This window comes from Haliaeetus albicilla, chromosome 1 (assembly GCF_947461875.1).
Source record: "Haliaeetus albicilla chromosome 1, bHalAlb1.1, whole genome shotgun sequence".
Classification (NCBI taxonomy): Eukaryota; Metazoa; Chordata; class Aves; order Accipitriformes; family Accipitridae; genus Haliaeetus; species Haliaeetus albicilla.
The window spans coordinates 20,865,661-20,872,053 of NC_091483.1; the positions used below are offsets into that span (position 1 = coordinate 20,865,661).

Genomic DNA, 6,393 nt, shown 5'->3' on the forward strand with positions numbered 1-6,393 from the left:
AGTTCTTAGCAACTTCTGACAAACTTAGCTCTCTTCTGCTCTTCCGAGATGAGTAGTTTCTGCCTCCCTCTAAGATAATTAGTAAGCCCTACTGGAAGGAACATTTCTTCGCCTGTTTTCCCATATTCTGAGAAAACTTTGCTCCCTTGGTCATACTATTCAATATTTTTCACACTTCTTTAACTTGGCACCTGTAAGACCAAAATCCCATGATACCTATTTTGGCAAAACTAGAATATCAACAGAACATTTGCTTGAATACAGAGCAAATACAGCCTACAGGACCTACTTGCCTTAAAAGTTCTGTCTTTTGCCTGAACTTTTACCCTGTATCTGACTTGGAAAGAACAGACACTTCCATAAATCTCAGAGCAGTAACCAGCCAGCAACCACTCAGGAAACAAGGTGATGAAAGCCAATTATGTAACTAAGACAGAAGGATGAATTGAACCCAAGTCCTTGTGAAATTCATTACTGGAGATTTTGCCTTTGCCTCAATACAGCTTGAAGCACCTTAAAGATTTGAAAGTCAAGTTATTTTTTAGATAACAGATTTACTTCCTTCTTCCCTACCCTGCTACTCCACTTTTAAGCAAATAAGACAAGCCTGCCTTTGTGAACAGTTGGGTGGAATGATTGAACTGAGATCGCATGTCTGCTAGGATTTTAAGTGACAACCACTATTCAGTCCGGACAGCCACATAATTGATAACACAATGCCCTGGGTACTCAAACTTAGGTGGCACACATATGACTTTTGGAGTTAACAGAGCCATTGAAAGTGTCAGTATGAAAGAGCAGTCAGGTCCAACAAATTGAATTGGACAGATAACTGGACAGAAACTTGAGTACCACCAGGAAAGATTAAATGAGAAGCTGGTGTCTGCTATTTGCTGAACAGCCAAGTCTCAGACTTCAGTGCCCCTGAAATGCAGGGTATGAAATCCAGACTGAATCATATTTTGGACTTTCAGCCCACACCAAAACAGCATGACAGAGATCAAAGGTGAAAATAATCACATGCACTTGACTGAAATGCAATTTACCCTTAACATCTCTGTTACAAATGTAAAGATATTATTTGAAACTTTATAGAAAGCCACCTTCCTAGATCCAGGACTCACATTTAAATCGTGAATTTTTTTTCCTACACAATCCATCCGATTTCTATTTGACAACCATTATGATCACACACAATATTAAACTGACAAGCTCTTTCAGACTAAATCAGAGTCTGAGCGCTTCAGACAGATGACAACATCTGCAATTCATTTGTCAGTGTCCTGCACCCCAAAGCAGGCAACTGAAGCAATTACCACTTTGCTGATAATCTTGCAAGCTTATTTTTTTCTCCTGTCGCCCAATTCCATAAGGAAAATTATAATCTACCTTTAAGTGCATGAAATCATTTTAAACTGCTCATTTGCTAGAGCTTTAGCTGTACAGTTGACTTCAGCAGCTTAATAACCAGGGCTCTTGTATTCTGATCTAGCAGAGAGCTCAGTTTTCTAAGAGTCTCATTCATTGCACAGGATGAGCTACAGAGCATCTGAAGTACTCTATCATTTTGCCCTGAGGGCAACCACTCAGCTCTGTCTCTGCTACGAGAAATATCGACTGTCACATATACAAACCCTCAAGGGATCTGGCTTCTCTTGCTGTTCTTTGTCAAACTTTATCACCAACAGAAATGTCAGTTTAGCAGACAGTTAACGGGGCAGGCTGTCTCAGGTTCCACCATGACACAAGTTCTCCTGGGCTAAATATCACTTGGGGTATGAAGTTGGAGGGTTCATCTTCCCAGAGTTCCCCACCCCAGGACACAGCCCACCAGGATGCATCTGCACTAAGAACAGTTTTAGGAGAATCTCTCTTTGCTGGAGAGGATGCCTTCCTTCCAAGAGTCCCTCTATAATCTCCAAAGCCTGATCTATCCAAGCAGCAAGCAGAGCCTGTGGAGAGGCAGTTTGCTCCTCTCCAGTCCTGCTTCTGCCTGGAGCCAGTTTGATTGCTACTAAGGGTTGCTGTACTGTACATCCTAAACGCCTCTTCTCCCACTGCTCCCTGGAGTAGCTGGGAGACAAAAATACCATTGTCTCCATTCTTCACATTCAGTTCCAGCCCCAAAACATTTGCTGCAACTTGCTGTTCAGAGATCACCCCCGAGGCACTTCCCATGAAACTTCTGCCTCTTTTCTGTGGTCCCTGTTCAACTGTCCCAAATTTCCATGTTATTTCTCCTCAGACTTTGACCTACTTTTGACCAAGCAGAAAAAATGGTGGGAAAACAAGAAAGACTGAAAAGCTGCATCTATCACTGAAATATTCAGTGAAAGTCTAGTAATTTAAAACCTGGAGAGACATCCCAGCTAGCACTATCCCAAGATACAGTTTTCTGACACTAGCACATATAGACACACTATTTCCAGGGAACCTTATGAATACAGCTACTTCCTACTCCCTTCTTTTTAAGGGGAGATATTCAAAAGTATTGCCCATACATGCTCAGTCCAACCTTGTTCAGAGCAAAAGACAAAAATCTTTGTTCAGGCTTAGAAGGCATTTATTGCTCCTCTATGATGACAAAAACTTAATAGTTAGACTAAATAGAAAGGTTTCCTTGGTATTAGCTGTAGACAGTTTTATATATCCATGTGAACTTGTATTTTGTTATTAAAAACAATCTCAGAATTTTCATGCTAAGTATACATTAAGGAGATTCCTTTCATTATTCTCAAAAAAGAAAGTGCCAATATCAGAAAAAATTGAAACTAGTCTATACTGCATTTTATTCTACCATCATGCTCCCTTCTGTTTTTGCAGTCCTCTCTTATGTTGTATAACCTAATTATATTTTGTCATCAATTTATCTTCCTTGTTATTCACTTTACATTTTAAAACAGCAGATCAAAAGCATAATTTCTGGTGACAAGTTGCACTTCTTAATGGAAAACCAAAAATTTTAGTTAGAAACCAAGCTATTGACTTTATTTTAAAACAAAAATTATTCTTTGGCTTAATTAAAAAAAAAAAGGAAAACATCAATTATCATAACTTTTTTCTCCACATCACCTCTGAACTTTTTAAGCAGAGCTCTTAAGAGGCAATGATGCAATTTAACAATAGTACATTGCCAGTAACAAATATACTTCCATTGTTTCAAGTAGAAATAGTTTGTGGGGAAACAACAAGCTTTCAAATATGTGTCTGCAAAAGCATGCAAATAGCTACTTATATTCAAATGTCTTATAGATGGTTTGTTACCCAACTCAAACAAGCTTTGAAACTGATCTGACTTTGTTCTGTAACTCTGATTTTCACAAGTTTCTGTAGAGGACCAAAAAAATATTTTCCTGTGTAAAACTGTTGCCTGTAGCAGAAAGTGCTAGAAGAGTACAAGGAGTCATATTCTGTGCAAGGACCACATAACAAGCTTGACTAAGTTACTAGAAAACTCAGAATCTTCCACTTGCTTAAGACACTTGTTCTCAATGCTGATTCTGACAGTCAAGCACACCACTTGAAGAGTACTGGGTTTTATCTCCCTGGTAACACATTAAGTTTTTTAAAATGCATTTTAAAATCATGTTTTCATTTGTGGGTTTTTTTTTGTTTGGTGGGGTTTTTTTTATTTCTTTCTTTCTTTTTTTTTTTTTTTGGAGTGTTGAATGGATTTTAAGAGAAAAAATTTACTTCTGGCCTGACAAAAATAGGGACAATTCAGCCAACTCTGTTACTAGAAACTGTTGGTGCCCACATTTCCAAACACCCCTGTCAGTGTATCATAAAGCTATGTAACCGTAGCGTTCAGGACTTAGATCTCCAGTCTTTGTGAAATGAAATGTGGCCCGTTGGTCAACCTGCAAAACTAATATTTGGCATCCTTAGAAATCAATTGTCTCCACTGGCTTCTTCTTATAAGACTCTTGAGAAACCAGTTACTTTCTCTCAGCTCCCCATCTGTGAAGAAATAACATTTTTCCCCCTCACAAGGAGCAAACATAAGGGTAAAATGCAAGTTGAGCCACACTCCAGACACAGACCACTGGTATACTTGAATACTGTGGCTGATGAGAGATGCAAGAACTTTTGAAAGCATTTAATAGCTGCAAGCAGTCAGCTGGACAAACTCTATTTACCGCACCTCAGATTCATTAGTTCTGGTGGGTTTCTATCCTTACTGACAACAGGCATCCCAGCTCCAATACTAACAATGGCATGACAGGAGCTCTGAAATCCCACTTCATGTTCAAACTCTCAGGTTCTGAGCAGTTACCTTTGTCAGCCAAATTCAGGCACAAGACAGACCTGCTCCTGGATAGGCTAGGAACCCAAGACCTGGGACACAGGTTCTGCTGCCTCAGTGTCCACCCGTGGTTTGGCTCAGTGCAAGTTAATGACATAAATCCCACATAATATGGGGCAATAGGACTCAATTCCATAAGCCCTTTCAGACAGATAGGGCCATGCGATTGCAGAGGTTTGCTGTTCTCCAAAATGCATGTGATGGTGCTCTATCATTCAACTGGCCCAACAAAAATAAGTGTCAAGTGTTCAATCCCCTTGCCACCAGGATCTTGGTAAAAAGAAAGAAAACCAAGCAGCAACATCTCTTACTTCCTTCTAGTTTCCCAAACCTCCTTCTCAGCTGTTGGTCTCCCTTCAGGAATTACTGAATCAAGAGCCATGATCCCCTCTCCCCTCTTTCTCTCCCTTATAATGGTTCATGGCCACCTTTAAGTATTGCCCATCTGCAGTCTTGAGCATTCTCCTCAGGCAAGCAGAGGACATGCCAGTAGCTCACTGAATGCTTGTTTCCAAACCATATCAACCTGAACAGATGGTGCCATAGTTCAAAAACACAGCCCAGCATCCATCTGTCAATGCTGGACACGCGTTTCTATTTCTACAAATAAATACAGGTTTACAGTACACAAATTACTGCAACAGGTTATGGACATACCAAACATGCTAAAGTCAGAAAAACAAAATATTTAAGTGAAAGCATGGTTTTCTAAGAGTCAAAAAGGAAGTATTGTTATTACAAGTTTAACATTATCAGCATTATTTCAGGGCCAGCACAAACCAACCATATTTGAAAAACTTCTAGCTTCACAACCCATAACATGTACTTACCCAATCTTTGTGAGAAAGGGAAAGAAGCATAGCAGCAAGCCAATACCACAAGTTATTTCTATTTGTATGATGACCCACCTTCTGCGCAGGCTCCCCTGTTTCTTCCTCTTGAAAGTGATCTCTTGATCAGTTGACATTATCTCCTGTCTCCTCAGTCCCCCGCCTCTGTAGAGCTCTCATATCTAGGAAAGGGTGAGTGAATAAAGATAACGTGAAAAAAAGGCAGTCTCCCACTGCCACTTACACAACTCCCCTAGACAAGCACTTACCTTCAGTCTTCCCTGTAGGCTCAGATAAAAGGAACAGAGGTAAGTTACCTCTGCATAAATCGAGCTGCTCTCTAAGGAGATCCATCCATGGCTGCCAGCCTCTGCTGTTTCTTTATTCTCACTACATAGCCTTGGAAGGGCAGCATCAAAATGCATAGCTCTTCCTGAAAGGGTTCACAGTAATAATCTACTTTTTCTAGCATATTACTTAGCAAGCATTTCAGGATCCACAGCAATACCTCTCCTGTAACAGATAAGCTCAAGTAAGCATATGGCAAGAGGAGTCATGTAATTCTACTGCCCAAAATCTGATGGCTCATTAAGTCTTTTCCACATAACAGTTTTTTTGATTACTTATCATAACAGGTATTTCCAAAAACCATGTGGTTCTACTGTTTCTGCAAATACAACTCTACAAAGCTGACAGGTGGGATGTTGAAACCTCTGCAGAAATTTTAATAGAAACCTCTTTTGGAATGTGATGTGTAATACTATAGCTCCACTGAATGGAAACTCTCAATGTGAGATTCTGGTCAGGATTATCATGGTTTCACTATGGCTTTCAAACTTTCAGATTTGAAGAATCCACCAACTTGTATGAATGAGCACTGAGAGCACAACCTTGGACTCAGAGATTCAGTTTGGCCAGATGCTCATCCCAATCCTGGACATCATTTTTCCTAGAATTCCTAAACACAATTTAGATTTGATCATTAAAATAACCAAAGTAACCAGCTAGAAGAGGAGAGAAACTGGCAAAGTAAAGCATAGTACAAGGCAACCTACAAGGAGAACCTATAGGGTCCACAACCTAACAGAAGTTTAACCCCATTTTTGAGATTAAATCTTGGTCATTTCATATTTCATCCAAAGCAGTTCTCCCACTTCTAATTCTTACCATAAGACGCGCACCATGGGTCATTTAAGACATGCTTGCACTGGATGACTAAAGGGAAAAAGGCTTCCTGGAAGCTACAGAACAAGAAAT

General features: G+C 39.9%; 1 protein-coding gene across 1 annotated transcript in view; it reads right to left on the bottom strand.

The window, feature by feature from the left end:
• The window catches only part of ARHGAP24 (Rho GTPase activating protein 24), a 278,923-nt gene extending 273,693 nt beyond the window's left edge, over nucleotides 1–5,230 (bottom strand). Inside the window, exon 1 of the mRNA XM_069781438.1 lies at nucleotides 5,215–5,230. The gene's annotated coding sequence lies outside the window, so the exon portion shown is untranslated. The remainder of the gene's footprint in view (nucleotides 1–5,214) is intronic.
• Between the last annotated feature and the right edge of the window lie 1,163 nt (nucleotides 5,231–6,393).